This window comes from Solanum dulcamara, chromosome 3 (genome assembly GCF_947179165.1).
Source record: "Solanum dulcamara chromosome 3, daSolDulc1.2, whole genome shotgun sequence".
Classification (NCBI taxonomy): Eukaryota; Viridiplantae; Streptophyta; class Magnoliopsida; order Solanales; family Solanaceae; genus Solanum; species Solanum dulcamara.
Genome location: NC_077239.1, coordinates 11,875,105 through 11,895,582, shown reverse-complemented (window position 1 = coordinate 11,895,582; position 20,478 = coordinate 11,875,105). Strand labels below are relative to the sequence as shown.

Below are 20,478 nucleotides of genomic sequence, written 5' to 3'. Positions count from 1 at the left end.
ATCTTTCCATGGTAGATGAGATGAGCTCTCTTTTAATGGAATACCCTTTTTCGGAATTGCGTTTGAAGAAGATAAATTCCTCATTAGGATTTAGTGTCTTCATAACAATTGTAGATCTAGAAGTCTAGTTTTATGTCATTCAAGAATCACCAATTTGGAGAATCTTATCATGAGATATGATTTTTCTTTTACAAATGCTCTATTTCATCACAACATCATATCTTATAAAAATTAATTTATTTGACCTACCTATCCTCTGAATATTGAGATATGGTCTTCATGAAAGTTGTAGGCAATATCATTGGGGTTATTCAGAAATTTTAATCACCTAATTTAGGCTATTCAGAAATTTTAATCACCTAATTTAGGCTATTATATCAATTGTTATATTCAAAATACAGAAGCAGTATCATTATCATCGATAATTGAAATACCACAAACAACGCTTTAGGGGGTGTTATAGGAAGGAATACTCTCATTGAAGTTTTTATACCTTAGAGTAAAGCTTAAAGAAAATAAAATAATTTATATAATCAAAATAATTTAGGCATGAGAGAATATAATTATAATCAAAATACTTTAGGCATGAGAGAACATAATTATAATCAAAATAATTTAGGCTTGAGAGAACATAATATAATCAAAGTACTTTAGACATTAGAGAACATAATTATAATCAAAATACTTTAGATATGAGAGAACATAATATAATCAAAATACTTTAGGCAACAACAACAACAACAACAACCCAGTGAAATCCCACATCGTGGGGTCTGGAAAGACTATCATCAAAATACTTTAGACATGAGACATAATTATAATCAAAATACTTTAGAAATAAGAGAATATAATTATAATCAAAATACTTTAAAACCTTTTCATGCCTTCATATAAGGACCTTTGATAAATCAACAATTCAATGCATTTAAATGACAGCATGAGCTAATATAATATAGGTAATTTAAACTTCAAATATTTAATAATCTATGCATTTGGAATCATGATATGAAAACCCATAAAGTTTCATGCTGGAATTAAATAGAAAACTTTGATATTCAGTTGGGCTTCATGAATGAAAGGATCCATTAATCAATACCCGCATACAACCTTTTAGGGGGTGTTACAAGAATGAAAGCTTTTGGTTTTGAATCAAATGGAGAGAAAACTGAAGTATCTTTGCACAGATAATGGCCTGGAGTTTTGCAGTGAAGAGTTCAATAATTTCTGCAAGGTTCATGGGATCGCAAGACATAAGACGATCAGGCACACACCATAACAGAATAGAGTTGCTGAGAGAATGAATAGAACTCTTCTTGAGAAATCTCATTGTATGCTCTTACAAGAAAAAATGTCCAAAGTATTTTGGGCTGAAGCAGTTCACACTGCTACTCATATTGTCAATCAATCTTCAAGATCAATATTTGACTTAAATACTCCAAATAAAGTATGGTTAGGTGAACCCTCTAACTATTCATACCTGTGAATATTTGGGTGTCCTACTTATTATCATGTTAATGAAGGAAAGCTTGAACCAAGGGCTAAAAATATTATATTTGTAGGATATGTAGATGGAGTAAAAGGGTGCAAACATTGGTGTTTATCTTTAACTCAAATTTTTAGTTAGTAGAGATGTTACCTTTGATGAATCCTCTATACTTGATCCTCATAAAGTTTCTGTGGAGTTATCCAGAAACAAAAACAATGAGCGGGTGGAGCATACCCAGGAAAAGGATCAAGAGACTCAAGTTGATAAGTCAAAAGATACAGATCTTGAAGAATATGCTGTTAATGAACCATATATAATTGCGAAGGGAAGGGACAAAAGGTAGATACGGAAATTGGAACATCTTATAAAGCAAGCAAATCTGATTGCATACGCATTCGTAGCTATAGAAAAAGAGATTAAATACCTTGAGCTCTTTTAGTATGCTGAAGCAACTTTTTTCAAAGATGCTTCACAATGGCGGTTAGACATGATGGAAGATATGGAGTCTCTTTTTAGAAAAATGAGACATGGGTCTTAGTTGAAAGGACAAAGGGGAAGAATACAGTTGGATGCAAATGGACCGACAAAAAGAAAGAAGGTATTCCAAAAGTGGAACATGCTAGGTTCAAGGCGAGATTGGTTGCAAAGGGTTTCAGTCAGAAGGAGGAAATTGAGTATAATGAGATCTTCTCCCCAGTCGTGAAACATAGCTCAATTTGCATGCTACTAGCATTGGTTGCACAATTTGATTTGGAGTTTCAACAGCTTGATGTCAAAACTGCTTTTTTACATGGTGATCTAGAAGAGACAATCTATATGGAACAGCTTGAAGGTTTCCTAGCTGAGGGAAAAGAAGACCATGTATGCCAACTGAAGAAGTCTTTATATGGTTTGAAGCAATCCCCTAGACAGTGGTACAAAAGGTTTGATGCATTCATGACTACATATGGATTCTCGAGGAGTGCATTTGATAGTTGTGTGTATCACAAGAAAATGTCTAGTAACTCTATAATTTATTTACTATTGTATGTTGATGATATGCTTATTGATGCTAATAATATCACAAAGATAAATATTTTGAAGAAACTGTTGAGCAAGGAATTTGACATGAATGATTTGGGAGCTACAAAGAAAATTCATGGAATGGAGATTTCCATAGAAGATAGTGTTGTACATCTTTCTCAGAAGAGGTACATCAAAAAGGTTCTTGAGAGCTTTAATAACCAAATAAGCAAGCCTATAAGTATACCGTTAGCTTCTCATTTTAAGTTTTTAGAGTTACAAATGCCTCATTCTGGGGATGAAGTGGAGCATATGTCAAAAGTTCCTTATGCTAGTGCAGTTGGTAGCATTATGTATGCTATGGTGTGCACATGTCCAGGTTTTGAGTAATCTGTAAATGTGGTAAGTAGGTATATGGAGAATCCAGGAAAAAGGTATTGGGAAGCTGTCAAGTGGATATTGAGATATCTCAAAGGAGCTTCTGATGTTGGCCTAACCTTTTGAAAAAGTGAAGGTATTTCAGTTCTCAGTTATATAGATTCTGACTATGCAAGGGAGCTTGGTAGAAGAGGGTCCACAATTGGATACATCTTTACTCTCGTTAGCAGTGCAGTTAGTTGGAAATCGACTTTATAATCGATTGTTACTTTGTCAGCAACAGAGGCAGAATATATGGAAGCAACAAAGGCACTAAAAGAAGCTATTTGGTTGAAAGGTTTGGTGGCAGAATTGACTTTGGTTCAGCTGGAATCAACTCTAAGATGTGATAGTCAAAGTTCTATTCATTTGATTAAAAATCAAAGATTTCATGAGCGCACCAAACATATTGATGTCAAATTCCATTTCATTTGAAATATCGTTGAAGAGGGAGCTATCAAGGTCGAGAAGGTTATCATAGACTACTGACCAAGATAGTACTGCTTGCCAAGTTTGCACACTGCAAGGACTTGGTGGGAGTATACATTAATTGATGCAAACTCTAGGAGAACAACTTCTAGGTGGAGCTAGTGTGTTCAACAAAGGTTTGATTTCCTTGTTTCTTACAACGAGATTGCCTAGTAAGCTTAGATGTTTTGGCTAGAGTTGTTCATACGTATGCTCGGAATGCAAACCTTGGTGGAGATTGAAAGAGTTGAGGTTGAAGACACAATCAAAAGTTGTTGAAAGAAAGATGAAAATAGAGAATCTTGCCAAGGTGGAGATTTGTTAAAATTGACAAGATTCTAGATAGTCTTAATGTAGCAACTTGGCAGGTGAAAGTTTGGTAAATTTTGACATCTTGACAAAATGTGATGTAATGGATGACATCAAGAGCAAGAATTTATTCTTATAAATATATAGCTCTTGATTCATTAGAAACATATTTCAAAAATATTTCTCTCTTGTCTTCTCATATTCTAAGGCATTTGCAAAATACATTAAGAGTAGAGAATTGATAGAGCAATTCTCTTAGTTGTATTTGGGATCTCTCCCCTTTTTTTTGTTAATATAAAAGCAGTTGTTCTCTGGTGGACGTAGGATCATTTTGATCTGAACCATGTTAAATATTGTTTTTCTTCCTTGTTCTTTATAATTTCACGGTTTTGCTAACACATCTAAATCCAAGATGGAACCTACAAAGTTGCAATGCCATAACAACTCAAACCTTACGTAGTTAGAAAATTCAGTCCTAGAACATGAAAAAATCATGAGGTCCAAGCCAATCACGCAATGATATTAATAGAATTTCCCAAGAGAGTTCACCATTTCAAATTACAACAAGATACTGAATGAATTGAAAATATGCAAGAAAATTTAAAGTTGTGCCAAAACAAGAAAAATACATTCTAAAACCTGGAGGCATCAGTAAATATCCCAATCCAAACGGATCCACAAATTATTAGTATAAAAGAATAATTGAGATTTTATTAAATAATATGCTCAGTAAATTAGACTACAATTTAATAGCTAGGATCGATATTCTTTAATATCGTGCTGATGCTAATACTAAAACATATATAAGAAACAATAACCAAAATTTAAAGCTTCTAATAAATATCTTTGAATATGAAATCCTTTTGCATCTCATAAATAATATGCCTTCAAACATGACATTTTACGAGCTTTTTCTTGGACCCTTTTCTTTTCTCTTCATCTCATTTTTCAGTTTACAATGAAATGAAAGGGGTTCCACTTGCAAGAAGTATGTTTCAATATCCAACATTGTTTACTTTGAAATTTGCTAGTTAGTTGACCATCTAGAATGTTCAAAATCTTGACTTGTAAAGAAAAATGAACCATACATAGGACCATATAATTTACTATCGCACCCAAAAAATAAAACAACAGCAACAACAACAAACCCAGTATAGTCCCACCATGTGGGGTCTGGGGAGGGTAGAGTGTACGCAGACCTAACCCAAAAAATAGAACAAGGACAACAAAAATCAAAACAAATCTTTTATAGTCTGATTAACAAAGATGATGAAAGTTTTTAAAAAACCTTCAATTTGTGTTAAATGTACTTCATGGCTCGGGATTCAAGAAAGGCGAATAATTGGGTCAATTAAAGAACCAACTCGATAGAGAATAACTTCCAAATTATTATTCAATTAATGGAGTTCCAATGACATTTCGGTTTATTATTCAAGTCTTTAAAGAAAGAAATTACATATTCAAATATCTTATACAAGGATTTTCTTTCACGATATACAGTGATGCCAACTTTGAAGGTCATTCGTCCTAAGCCCATGGTAAAATTCATAAATAAAAAGCAAAGCTGAAAAACAACTAGTGGGCTCTATTTCTACCAATACATAAAGGGGCGTATCTAGGGGGGGGGGGGTTCTGTGGGTTCACGTGAATCCATGTTCCCCTCCATAAATCATATATAATAGTGTTATATTTTTCTTAAAAATATTTAGAAGTAAGATATGTGAACCCACGTTCAAAGTATCATATAATGCGATGATGATTGGGTGCACCTCTCTAAGTGAGGTTAGAAATTTAAATCTTATATCTATGTTGTTTGTTAATTTCTAAAATTGAGTTACACTTCTCCAAGTCGTTGGTTATCAGTAACACCTTTGGCGTTTCAATTAATTATTCTTTTGTTTTTTGCTTTAGTCTTTCAAAATTTTCAAGGGTGTCACATTGGAAATTAAATCTTTTTTAGCACCTATTTTTTTTTTTTAATATATATATATATATATATAATTAAACCAAATGCGTATATTAAAATTTAAAACTAGTAGTAGTATATATTTTGGACCTATAATTCTAAAAATTTAACGAATTCAGTGTTAATAACCTAAAGATCAACCGGCTATATCTTAGATCCATCTTTTCGTAATAGTGCATCCATCCTCTCAAAATCCTAAATACGCCTCTGAATATATGTGCATATGAAAGTACTTCAAATGCATAAACTATAAGCAAATAATAAGTCACTAAATTACACAATTTATGGACTTACAGGAAAGAGAAAAAAAGAATCATACAGAGGTGGTTGATTTATGTATAGAGATCCATCCTATGCCATAAATATTTATTTTTTTTACTTTGTTGCAAGGTTTAAAAATTAGAGAGTCAAAAATGTGAATTTGGTAGTCGGCAAATCTCAGCAACCAAAAGATCACCATTTTTGTCAAACCAAATCTCACCAATAAACCTACCAAAATTTAAAATATTTGTATTTTCATGATATCACTGATGACATCATAAGGACAAATATTTTCTATAAATAGAGAACTCTTGCTCATTTGTAAGAACACACCAAGATAAAGATAAAAAAAATATTAGAGAGCAAAATAAGGTATATCATAGATTATAAGAAAATAGTCGAAGAAAAATAAAATGTGAACGATATTTTTAGTAAGGTGAAAAAACAAAAGTGTGTTATTCGTTTTTACTGTGTAGTAGTAGTCACTTTGAGTATTGTACTCGTGACTACATAATGTAAAATTTCTTGCTATAGTAATATCAATTGCTCTTCTTGACTCATAGTTTTTCCATTATTTAAAAGGGATTTCACGTAAAATTCTTGGTGTCATTATCTTCCTATTTTATTTCCACTAATTTGGCTATATATATTTTTGTGTTAGCCCACATTTTTCCAACATTATGGGCTAGCTCTATGCATGATGCAACAATATAAAAAACAGAAATATGAAAAGCTAAGAAGCTAATTTAAAAAATAGGAAGAAAGAGAAAAGAGAAGAACCATTTGGTGAAAGTCATTTGAAAAAATTGGAGAAAGGATAAATGCTTTAAATGCTGAAAATCATTTAAAATCCTTGTACACAATTATAAACAACATAATATGGTTGATTAAATTTATTGTCTAAAACTTACATAAGAAATAAACTTGCAATGTACAGACTATGATTCAAGTTCTTTTTGAAAGAAAAACCAAACAAGGCCAAAAGTTCACTTGGGTAGTGGATTGGTTGTCTTCTTCATCTATACTACTCTATCATTAGCAATCAAACAAGGGCGTTTGGGGGGCGGGGGAGGATCTTAAACAACTGAAGGCACAAAAAATACTTGATCATAGTCTAGAAACCCTCAGCAGTAACCCAGCTTGTTTCTCTCTTGGCTTCAATGGTGCTTGTTTCTGCTTTCTCATTCTTCTTTTTGAATATGTCACTTTGGATTGTTTGAGAACACTCATGGAATATCAAAGAGACTTTTGTCCCTTTGTCACATTGTTGTTTCCAACCATATAGGACTTCTCCGTCTCTTTACTTTTACCTCATGTCCTTTCCAAGTTTGGTGTATAGACAACATTTGCCTGAGCCTCTATTTCAGCATCTTCCATGACTAAAAAGTTCTAGATGCTGGGCTGCAGGATCCAACTCCTAGCAATCAGTGGGAGAATTTGGTGCTTCTTGTCCAGTGAGCAAATATGAAGGGATCTGAAGAGAGAAGAGAAACATCTCTTCCCTTGGAATATGAAAATATCTAGGGTCCACATACTGACTGAATACCGATGTGAAGTCAACTACTTTGACTAATGGATCAATTATGACACCTTCTTTCTAAGTTTAGTCTTCAAGCACTTCCACCATATCAAAGTTGTATATCATATTATTCGGAGTTAGCACATTCTATTTAGGAGACCAATGCCTGTACAGAGCCCAAACATCCCCCTTTCTAGGGAATATTTGATTAACACCGCCAGCCCCTTTCACTCAGTTGACTTGTGGGAAAAAGAATTGAGCATCTTATTGATTTCTTGCTTGCCTATCTTGAATCTCCACTGGTTTTGAGGACGCTAGAACCAACCCAATTAATTGGGGCTGAGTTTGGAGTCGTTTTTGGAGTTCAACCATCTGAATTGTAGTTTAAATGGATTTTTAGATATCATATGGTGAATAAAAGAATAATAGCGCGGTATGCCATCATCAGCACAATAGGCAGCCAAGAGTTGATTCTCATAAAAAGAGTTTTCCGTTCTATCCTCGTCAAGATTATGGAAGATAGGATCAGGAATAGTCATCGATTTACCTTCTGGTTCTAAATCAAAAAGAGCACTAAAGACAGGTCACGTTTTCTGCTCGCGTAATATTTTGTAACCCACCACAACATTATGAGCAGTTTTATCCTATTCTCAGATCATTTTTGATAACTTCAGGAGCAATTTTCTTCTTCTTTTCCACTTCTATTTCCTTCTTAGATGAAGTTTGAGAAGTAGTAGTTGTGCTCCATTCTTTAAGCTTCTTGGTGATCTCAATCCTAGCCTTATTCGCGAAAATGGTATCCCTCTCTGCAATCAATTCATTAAGCTATGCATTCCTTTTTATTAGACTATCAACTTTTGAACAGAAAGACATATATAGATATATAGAGCTAACTGTTAATCTTTGAAGGCATCTGATCAATATCAAAACATCACCTTTACTTTGGTTTGTTCTTGACTCCAACCCCTTTCTATAACCTTATACATAGTTCTTAACATACACTGACTCCTTTTTATGTATTTTGCAGACATAAGTTTGATATTTAATCCCATTCCTTCTCTCTCCGGATAGAAAACAAGAAAAAAAAATCGACTGAAAAGAAATAATCAGGAACTATTGGAATTCCAGATGGCAAGAGTTCCATACGAGAAGAGACCTCCCCATTCATCACCACATTCTTTGCTAGAGAATTGATTGTTGCTTATACTAAACGGATCCTATTGATCTATGAAATGTCTTATAAGATCATCATGTATTTTCTATTAGAACTGGTGTCATTCCCCTCCAAGTCCAAACCAAAAGAAAAGCTTATTTAGAAATCAATGATTAGCTACAACAGCTAATCTATCATGTTTTTAGAAATCACAATAGTAATCACTCATATTAGCAAAGAAAAGAGAGATACTACTATCAATATTTTTACCCTTGAAAATGTGGACAATCAGTCTTCATGAATGAATTGCTTTTCTTCTGAAAAGCCTCCTGGTTCAATGCACTCATAGCTGCTTTTACATAAGCTCTCTTCAAATTTTCCCCAACTGTAATAGCATACACACTATTTGTATCTCTCTTCTTAAAAACTTGATCCTGCCAAATGTTTGCTCTAACTGTTGATCCAAAGCCAGAATAACAAGATTCTATTGAATTTGAAGCTATAGGGATCTTCACACTTGAAATAGAAGATCCATTAGAAGCAGGATAGTTTGTACCCTACTGCTACTGGCGGAAAGACCACAGAATAGATGAAGCTTGAATTTTTATGAGAACACCTACCTCCCTTGCCATAAAAGGCCGGTGACCTTTGGGGCACATAATAATTTTGATTTGGTGAAGATTTAAGTATTCATAATGTATTTGGCAGTAATGCAAGACGTCCAAAATGTATCAACTTGTGATGGCTAGGGAGCCACCGTGGTGGGCTGGAAATTAGCATTAGTTGAGTTTCTTGCATTTGCTGGGTTCATGGAGAAATTATGAAATCCGTGCTGGTTGCTTTGCCGGGATTCATTCCTCTTATTGTCGTCCATCATTATTTTAGTTCTACAGACTATCATAAAACAAACTCTATTCTTCAGAGATAATTCTAAATGCCCCATATGCCCCCAATAAATTTGTTTTTATCAGGGTGATGAGCTAGAGCAAGCCTTATGAAGTGTTTCTTTATTGTTTTACCATCAGCTGAGGTCTCTACAGAAAGGACACCATAAATATAACTTCACCATAAGTCTTCTTCTCATGAACAACATAAACAACATGATAAATAAGGTGGTCTCTGCTATATTTATTTTTTTAGGAAGAAAATATAATGGCTTTAACTATAGTGGATCGCTGTTGACTATCGGTTTTCAAGTATTTTTGAACAGATTGCCTATTGGTGAGCTTTCTATGGAATCACTCAAAATAGTAAAGTATAAAAAGTGCTCTCAAGTGTAAGGGATACTCTAGTACTAATTGATATCTGTTGGTTCACTACTTCTTTTGAGTCCACTTTTTTTCTCTGGTTTTAGGTCGTGAAAGAGGAGGAAGGGGATTAAATATCAAACTTATGTCCTCAAAACACATAGAAAAATCAATGTATGTTAAGAAATATGTATAAGGTTATAGAAAGGGGTTGGAGTCAAGAATGAACCAACGTGAAGGTGATGGTTTGATATTGATCATACGCCTCTAAAGATTAAGAGTTAGCTCTCTATATCTATAATATCTTTCTGTTCAAAAACTGATAGGCTAATAAAGAGGAACGCATAGCTTAGTGAATTGGCTGCAGAAAAGGCAACCATGTGGAGAATAAGGAAAGGATTCAGATCACCAAGAAGCTTAAAGAATGGAGCACAACTGCTACTTCTTAAACTTCATCTTTGAAGGAAAATAATTGGAAAAGAAGAAGCAAATTGCTCCTAAAGTTATCAAAAATGATTTGAGAAGTGATAAAACTGCTCTTGCTGTTGTGGTGGGTTCCAAAATATTATGCGAGCAGAAAACGTGGCCTGTCTTTAGTGCTCCTTTTGATTTTGAACCAGAAGCTAAGTCGATGACTATTCTTGATCCCGACTTCCATAATTTTGACAAGGATAGAATAGAAAAATCTTTTGATGAGAATCAAGTCTGGGCTGTTTATGATGCTATTCATTGCATGGCACGGTATTATGCTCTGATTCACAATATGATATCTAAAATTCCATTTAAACTACAATTAAGCTGGTTGAACTCCATAAATAACTCTGAACTCGGCCCAATTAATTGGGTTGGTTCTGGCTTCCTCAAGAACAATGGAGATTTTAGGATAGCCAAGCAAGAAATTAATAAGATACTCTTCTTTTTCTCACTAGGTCAAGTGGTGAAAGGGGCTGGAGGTGTTATCCAAATATTTCCAGAAAGGGGGATGTTTGGGCTCTATACAGACATTGGTCTCTTAAATGGAATGTGCTAACTCCGAATAATGTGATATATACCTTTGATATGGTTCAAGTGCTTGGCGACTACACTAAGAAGGAAGGTGTCATAGTGGATCCATTAGTCAAAGTAGTTGGCTTCACATTGATATTCCGTCAGCATTTAGACCCTAGGTATTTCATATTCCAAGAGAAGAGATATTTCGCCTCTCTCTTCAAATCCCTTCATATTTTCTCACTGGTCAAGAAACACCAAATGCTCCCACTGGTTGCTCAGAGTTGGATCCTACAGTCTTGCTATTAGAACTTCTTAGAATCATGGCAGATGCTGAAATTAAGGCACAGGAAAAGGTTGTAGATACTTCAAACTTAAAATGGACATGTGGTGAAAGCAAAGAGATGGAGAATTCATATGTGGTTGGAAACAACAATGTGACAAAGGGAGAAGAGATTCATCGAGATTCCATGAATGTTGTCAAACAACCCATAGTGACATATTCAAGAAAGAAGAAGGATAAGGCAGAAGCAACTACCATTGAAGCCAAGAGAGAAACAAGCTCGGTTGCTGCCAAGGGCTTCTAGAATATGATCAAGTAATTTTGGATCCTCCCAAAACTCCCTTGTGTGATCGCTAATGATAGAGTAGTGTAGATGAAGAAGACACTCAATCCAGCATCAAACTGAAATTTTGGCCATGTTTGTTTTCCCTTCTATAGACCAAGAAAGAGCTGTGCTGTTAAGTAGAACTAGAATTAGCTATACCGTTAAGTAGAACTTGAATCATACTCTGTATATTAAAAGTTTTCTTTCTTAATTAAGTGTTGGATGGAAAATTTAATCGACCATCTTATGTTGCTTATAATTGTATATACATGGATTTCAAATGACTTTCAACATTTAAAGCATTTATTGTTTCTCCAGTTTTTCCATATGACTTTCACCAAATGTTTTATTTCTTTTCTCTTTCTTCCTATTTTTTAACATTATCTTACTTTTCTTATTTCTGGTTCTTATATTGCTGCATTTGCATAGAGCTAGTACATAGGTTAACGACCTCGTATGATTCTCTTTTTTCTTTCCTGTAAATCCATAAGTAGTGTAATTCAGTAAATTTTGTTATTTGCTAATAGTTTATGCATTTGAAGTACTTGCATATGCACATATATTTGTAGAAATAGAGCTCACTGACCATTTTTAGCTTTGTTTTTTACGTGTGAATTTTATCATGGGTTTAGGACGAATGACGTTCAAAGTTGGGATCACTGCATATCGTGGAAGAAAATCCTTGTATAAGACATTTGGATATTTAATTCCTTTATTTAAAGACTTGAATATTAAACTAAATTGTCACTGCAACTCCATTAATTGAATAATAACTTGGGAGTTATTTGCCATCAACTTGGTTCTTTAATTGACCCAATTATTCTCCTTTCTTGAATCCCTAGCCATGAAGTACATTTAACACAAATTGAAGGTTTTTTTTATAAATTTTTATCATTTTTTTCTTAATCTGCTTATAAAAGATATGTTTTGATTTTTGTTATCAATGTACTATTTTTTGGGTGCCACAGTAAATTATATGGTCCTATGGTTCTTTTCTTTAGAAGTCGAGATTTATTTTTGTTGGTCAACTAACTAGCAAAATTCAAAGTAAACAATATTAGGTGTTGAAACATCTTCCAAGTGGAATCTGTATAGAATAGCTGAAGAAAAGTATAACATGGGGAGACCTTCTCTTAGACCAAGATTGTCAACTAAGACCGAAAGATTCAACTAAAAAAGAGGAAGCTATAAAGGGGAAAGAGAATTTCGGTAGAGCACTTCATTATGGAAGAAGAATCTTGAATTGCTTTCAATTTGAGTTGAATGATTTTTGGGTTTATACAAATATCCAAGACCGTCCCATAGTTATACTTATCTATGGATGGCCCTATAGATACTATAAGATCTATGCTATTCAATGATTTTCTACAAATATCTAATTCTCTAGAACATCTACAAGAAAATTATAGTAACTTTATCTTCTTCTTTAGAATATCTAGATACTTTTACTGGATGCTTATCTTAGATACTACACTAGACTATTCTGAAACTTGACTAGACCAATCTATGATATTCCAGAAAATCACCTTTAACCCTTTCATACTCCCCCTTAAAGTAATTTTTTGGAAACTACCCCAAGCTTACTGCGGAAGAACTCAACTGAAGCGTTGAACCATGCCTTGGTGAAATTCTCAGCATCTTTTTCTAAATCCTCTTGCTTCTTCAAATGATGAAGGTTTTCTGCCATTAATTGGGCATGCGAAGAATCATAAATATGTTTTGGTAAAGTTTTCAACTTTGTAGCGAGCTGGCTTGATAATTATTCTGGGTGGCCTTTTCAAAGCATGTGAATTATCTCCTTCCTGAGTTCTCAGAATCCCCCTTTCTCATTGCTCTTCAATAGTTGTAATATCTGGAGAAATATTGGTGATGGGTAAGTTTGGAATTCCAGCAATTCTAGCATTCATGATTTCAGAACCTGCTTCTTTTGACGCAAACTTATAACACAGAGGGATTTCATTTATATTACCCTCTTCATCCAAGTCAGTGATGATATAATGATTAATTTTTTTATAACTGCAACACAACCATAGGATCCACCACCAGATTTCATTTTAGCTCTTCAATAAATAGTTTGTCAACTTCAGAGCTTCCAACAATAATATTGTTTGTCTCTCCATCTGAAATTAAGTCTTCAACTTCACCTTCTTCATCAATTTGGTCTTCATCTTCTCCATTTGCTTCTAATGTTTTCTCTAAGTCAGTAATTGTCCTCAATATGGTAGATGATTAACCAGTGGCCTCAACTTCTACTACATCTTCCTCAATGCTATCTCTAATATGGTCATCATTGGCAGTTATAGTTTCGGAAACTGTCGGCTCGGGTTCTGCTTCAACATCCTTCACATCCATACTTTTATTGCTAGTTTTAGATTCCGCTTCTTTGATTTCCTCAATAGAAGCTACTACATTACCAGTTTGAGCATCTTCAGAATTTTCTTTCTTCTTGCTAATGACATTATTGTTTTCCTTATCCACGTGATGAAGTATATTGTATATTAAATCCAGGATCCAATCTCTTTCAATATTGATGGAGCCATAACATTTATTGCTCGAGTCTCAGTTACTAAGCACCTTTCCTAGACTTCTTCTTCTTCTTCTTCAGTAGCTTTTTTAGTTTGAGCCATAGTTCTCTCCTTTTCTTGACAATATCTTTTTAAATGTCCTATTTTCCCACACCGATTATAATTGGGAGTCTTAGATTTCTGCAAGCTTGAACTACCTGAGGATCGAGTGTGTTGATAACTCTTGTTTTTTCTTTAAAGTTTCTCTTGTAAGCTACAAGAACATTTTCCCCTTCCTTGACAAATACACTAGTCAACTATTTGGCTAGTAACTCCTACGATTAGAACAAATTCTCAAATTCCTCCAAGAATGGTTGTTGATCCTATCATTGAATCGATGTCACAAAAGGAATATATTTAGGCTTCATACGAATAATATTTCTTCTTATTCGTGCTTTAGAGATAGCCTCATCCGGATTCAATAAATATATCTTAGAACATAAGTTCTTAATCTTAAAAAAAATACTCGGCAATAGAAATATTACTGTGAATGGTGGTAGCTAATTCATTTTCCAATATCTATAGTCGCACTTCATTCTTCATGTTGAGTAACTAATCGAGGGTCCTCCATATTTCATAAGCTGATTTACACTTTATAATATGATCAAATAAACTAGAATATATTGACCTCTTCAAGATGAACTCCGCTTTCACATTAGTTTGCTTCCACTTCTTGTATGTTCTGCTATTTTCTAGTCCGTCATTAGAAGGGCTTGTGTTACTCTTATTAACAACATTCCACACATCCTCTCCCACAAAGTATGATTCCATGTCTTTCATACCTTATAATTTGATTGGTTTAATAATTCCATCCCCAATCCATTAACACTACTACTTAAATCTATCAAGACAAACTAATTGAATCTACCACTAACCCGATCTTGAAATAAAATCTAGAAGTCAATGTATGATTATGGCTATGATACCGTGTTGACAATAACATTAGAAAAGTATAACTTCGAGAGACCTTCTGCTAGTCCAACATCATTAACTAAGATCAAAAGATTCAATTACATAAGAGGAAGCTAGAAATGAGAATGACAATTTTGGTAGAAAAATCTAGATGTTCTTACAATATGCTTATCCTAGATACTGCACTAGACTATTCTAGAAACTTTACTAGAACAATCTATGATATTTAAAAAAATTAACTTTAACTTTTTCATAGAACCCCTTTCATTTCATTGTAAAATGAAAAAAGAGATGAATAGTAAAGAGAAGGGTCAAAGGAAAAGCTCGTAAATAATTTCATTTTTGAAGGCATCTTATTCCCCTATATATGAGATGCAAAATGATTTTGAGTGATTGACTTGGATCTGATTTTTTCTTGTTCTAGGACTGAATTTCTTAACTAGGTGTGGTTCGAGTTGTCACAGCATTGCAGCTTTGTAGGTTCCATCATGGATTTGGATGACATTCCAGCTTTGCAGGTGCAATAAATAAGCATGTAGAGGATGAAGCATATCAAGTCTTTTTATAACCATGATGGAGAGTTCAAATCATATAAAGTTAACTTAATTTGGTTTCCCTACCTTGATCATCATTTGAGGATGAACCATCCCAAGAGGGAAATATTATAACATCTCACAAATTCTATGCTATGACCCGAACCATTCTTCATAAGCATATACGTTCATAAAAAACCCTCTAGCACAAAGTTGAGTTTAAAGCTTCCTTACCAATTGAGTTTGGATGGAAGATATTACTTGAGACAACTTCAAATAAGCATATCTCTTAGAATATGAAGATTTATCTGTCTCATTATCTATCAAATTAAAGAGCTTTGATTCTTGTTTCCAAGGATGCCGACCTCTTGTCAATCTAAAGTCCGAGTCAAAAGTTATAATCATTTTAGTTTTGACAGACATTCTATTTTGAACAGGCGTTTAACCGGCGTTGAATAATTCAGAACATGCGAAACACCATTCTAACATTGATTAGGGAAAAATTAACAGGTATTATGTTTTTTACATGCGTCTAACCTGCGTTGGATAATTTTATATAGGTATTTCACCCGTGGAAACACCGGTAGGCCGACGAAATAATTTAAGTTGGTTTTAATCTGAGTTTTCTCACTTTTGGCTATTCTTTCAAGCCCTAGAGGTGGTTTTCCTATTCTCTCATACTCCTTCATCAAGATAAGCCTTTCTCCATGGATTTCAAGCTTTCCAAATCAAATTCCTTCGTCTATTCATGAATTATTGATAGGAATCTTAACCCTTGACCATAAGGTTTTCAAGAAATAAATCCAAGAAGTGGTTTTTTGATCATTCTTCATCATGTTAGGGTTCTTGTTCAAGATTTGTGAAGTGTTTAAGGTATGTAAGACTATCATAGTGATGAACATAGTCCTTCCTCACGCCCTACATAATGATTTCAATTAGCAAGATCAAAACTAGGTTTTTTACCCAAAGTTCAATGTGTTCGAATTCTCTCTATATTCCTATTATTGATTTCTGATTTCATTATAGAGATTTCATGTACCATTTCAAAAGCCCCAATCCCAAATCAAATTTTGAAAAGCTCAAAAAAATTTAAGTCTGCAGAATATTTTAGATCTACGAACAACATCTACAGATAGTAGATAGAATCACGGGCCATAGATGAGGTTCTTAGACCAACTTTAGAGAAAGAGATTTTAGTCTGAGTTCTACGAGTCAAGTTTATGATTTACAAATAGGTCTCGTAAATCAAATCCAGAAACTTGATATCTAGTTTGAGACTTACGGCTCCAATTCATGAGTCATAAACTCTTTTATGGGTCGTAGAGTGATTCGTAGATGAAAGTCCTGAAACCCAAATTTTAGCCTGATTCCTACGAATCATATTTATGACTTATAGATTAAACTATAGACCATAGATGTGTCTCTTAGATGTACTTCAGAGATAATAATTTAGCCTGAGTTCTACGAGAGGAACCCATAGCTTGTAGATCAATCCACGAACCATAGATGAACCTCGTAGAACCTGCTGACAATATTTTTCTTCAGGGTTTTTCTGATTTTTTCTCACTCTTTTAATCCCTATACTATGTCGTTTTAGCCTATCTTAAGTGGGGTTAAAGGGAATTAGTCGGATAAAAATATAACACCCTAAAAGTTTTTATTAAGCTAAGACCGAGCCATCTTTCATATGTGTATGGGGTTGTACTGAATGATTCTTAATTTTGTGCATGTGTGGAGGTTAATTCTTTTCTGTGAGAATAGATTAGGTGAGGAATTAAGGTTATAAGGATCCTCCAACACAAAGTTGAGTTGAAAGCTTCTTTACCGATTGAGTTTCCATAAAAGATTTTACTTGGGTCAACTTCAAATGATCATATTACCTCGAATGTAAAGAATTAGTTATCCCATGACCTATTAAATTAAAGTTATTTGAGTCCTCTTTCCAATGCCACCAAGTTTGCCTTATTTCGAGTTTGGACTAAAATGTTAAGCCCATTTTAGAGAAGCCTTATCAAGTAGAGTGTTTGTACGAAACTCCTTTATGGGTCTTAAACACTTTCACGACCCATAGAATCTTCCGTGAAGGTTTCCTACACCTTTTTTCTGCAACTTTTTGGACACGTTCTAGGGTCAATTTTGTCTTTTTAACCCTATTCTAAGTCATTTTTGGGTGTTTTGGAGGGATATATCATTCCACTAATTTGTTTTCCTCTCATAATCATCAATTCAAATGATCTAGTCACAAGAAACTCTCTCAAAACTAACCTAGGGTTCCTCTTCTTCATCAAGAATCCTAAGGCTTTCAAGTAAAAAATTTCAAGATACAAAGAGAAATTGTTCATACAACTTTTCCCAAGTTCTTCCACTCTAAGAACTTCATAAAAGAGTTTGTTTTCTCGAGGTCAAGCATCGAGGTTCTAAGATCAAAGGTTTCCTCCAAGAAAGCTATTATTTTTCGAGTTTTGATTGTAATATCAAACATCCAGGTATATAAGGCTAATCATATCATTGGATTGAGTTTTTCCACGCACCCTACATATAAATTCTATCGTTAAATAGTTAAGTTGAGTTTTAGCCCTAGTTTTTTTGAATTCCGAATGAGTAATTTCTTCGTTTATTGAGTTCTATATAATTAAGCATTGAGATTTATTCTTGGTTCTAAGACTTGAATTCTTGAGATTGATGTTCATGATTTCATTCACATAAACCCTAGTTGAGTTGATGATCATTATATATTAACATGCATTTATTTTTAATTGATAAGAATGATTTTCATGCATTAAACGAAGCATGATTTTAAACTGCGTCTATGCATAGTTTATTGAGTTTTGAAAGAGCATGAGCATTGAGTTTAAATGAGTTTAAGGAGTCTCTTAACTATTAATTTGGGTATGAGTTGAGAAGTCTCTAATCACTATTTTTAGAATGAGAATTGTTGAGTATAAATGATGTGAGTATTTTATTAAGACGAAAGAGTCTTTTGATGTCTATTTTTGAACATGAGTTATAGTCCATTTTGAATGTCATATTTCAAGAAGTTGATGTATGTTTCAAAAGCATGATTGAGATGAATGTTACCTATAATTAAGAGAAGATATAATGATGAGAAAAGATGATGTAATTGATGAAAAGGTCCAATAATACTAGATGAGATGTATTTTGAGTATTCCACTCACTTGACGTGTATATATATGTACATATATATGAGCATAATAATATTTTTAGAGTAGTATTGAGCACCGATATGGGGTGAGCCCATAAACTACACAGCCAGCGTAGGATAGAGGTCATGCCTCTTAAGTTCCAAAACGATGAACTTATATTGATTGTGGATCCATAGATGTTGATGTCCATTACTCTGGAAAGGTATTGGATGGATGTGGCAATGATATCGCTTTGTTGTATCATCATAAGCTCATAAGTGATCGTTGTTGGTTAGAGAAACTCCCTAAGAGTAAGATATTATATTTTTATATACTAAGTTGCATATGTTATTGCATATCATTTAAAGCATTGTATTATTTTATTTCATTCTTTACTGAGTTGAGTAATTTCAGATTGAGTCCCTTATGTTGAGTAGAGTATCTTTGAGTAAGTTTCCTTTTAGCTATATTACATACTCGTACATTCAATGTATAGATGCCATTTGGCCTGCATTATTTTATGATGCAGACATAGTTATGAAAAATCATCAATAGGCGCACCGTTGAGGATCTACTTCTCCAGTTTTGGTGAGATCTCTTTGCATTCGGAAGAGTTTATTTTTTTAAGTCATTCCTTTATTATTTAGTAGTTCTTTGAGGTAGCCATTGACTTGTCATGGCACCTTCTTATGAGTCAGTTAGTGGCTTTATAGACTGAGTAGAGTTGAGTAGAGGGATTCTTTCAGAGTTTGTTTTAAAACCATAATTTCATTATTGAGTTTATAATGTTGAGTTACATTATACTTTGAGTATTTTTAATCTATTATTTATTTATTGATGATGATATTTTCTAAATGCCCACTTAAGTTAATTGTCCATTGAATTGAGCCTTCCACTAAGTAATTGAATGAGTGATCAGACCAAGTGGTTAGCTTGAGGGCCAGAAATGGTCTTCGAGTGCCGACTATGCCTAGGGTACCCTCTTGGGGCATGGAAAACTTCGTATCTGTCCTAAGGTGTTTATGAAGCTGTGTTAGTAGGATCTAGTTTATGGTTATAAGGGCCCCACCTCAATAAATGAGAGACTACAGATATGTAAGAAAAGTTTTCCTTCTTTCAAATTCTAAATAGTGCAATAGAGTGGTTCTCTAAGGGACTAATTATGATTTGTGTGTTGCTCAAATCTGCTCGACTACTCCTCATACTCAAGGTGGTTGGAATAGTAAAGCTCAGACCCTTATTGATGAGTTTTTTTAGATAAAGTATTTAGAGGTTAAAGATACTGCAGCAGGCTTGAGAAGAGTTGATTAGTGTACACAAGTCTATTGATTTGAAAGAATGCACCCTCATTCATATGAATTGTGCGTTGAGCCAGAGCAAGATGTATTCTCATACTCTCTTCTTTAAAACCTTGCTTCAAATGTTATCCTTGAGAGGAAAGTTATGTCTCTAAATGATTAGTGTCACCATCTGATGGAATGTAATTTGAGGCATGGTAAGCTATGATTCGTAGAATGATCATAGAGCTAGAAAAATGGAGTGAGAGAAGTGGAAACCAAATAGTGAGAATGGTGGTTTATTGAGCAATATACCTAGAGTTAGGTATCTATAAGGTAAGTGATGGGATTATAAGTTATGTCCCTTTTGTTTTGATCAAAGAGTAGTAAGAGCTTTCATGATAGAAAATAGATGAAGAGTTGTTAGTTAGGACGATTTAGCCATAGGACTTTGACAGATGCCACTTCCTTAGTTTTAAATTTGCGAAACTAACGATCAAGAATCTGAAATGGAATATCTTCATAACTTAAACTCTCTTTCACCCCAATGCACTCAGTCGGGACAGCAAGTGAAGGATTTCCCAAACACTTCTTAAGTATAGAGATATGAAATACAGGATGAATAG

General features: G+C 33.9%; 2 pseudogenes; one reads left to right on the top strand and one right to left on the bottom strand.

Moving 5' to 3' along the window:
• Window positions 1–7,023: 7,023 nt before the first annotated feature.
• Window positions 7,024–9,990, bottom strand: LOC129883454 (uncharacterized; annotated as a pseudogene).
• A 61-nt stretch (window positions 9,991–10,051) lies between these two features.
• On the top strand, window positions 10,052–11,402 carry LOC129883453 (uncharacterized; annotated as a pseudogene).
• Window positions 11,403–20,478: the final 9,076 nt, after the last annotated feature.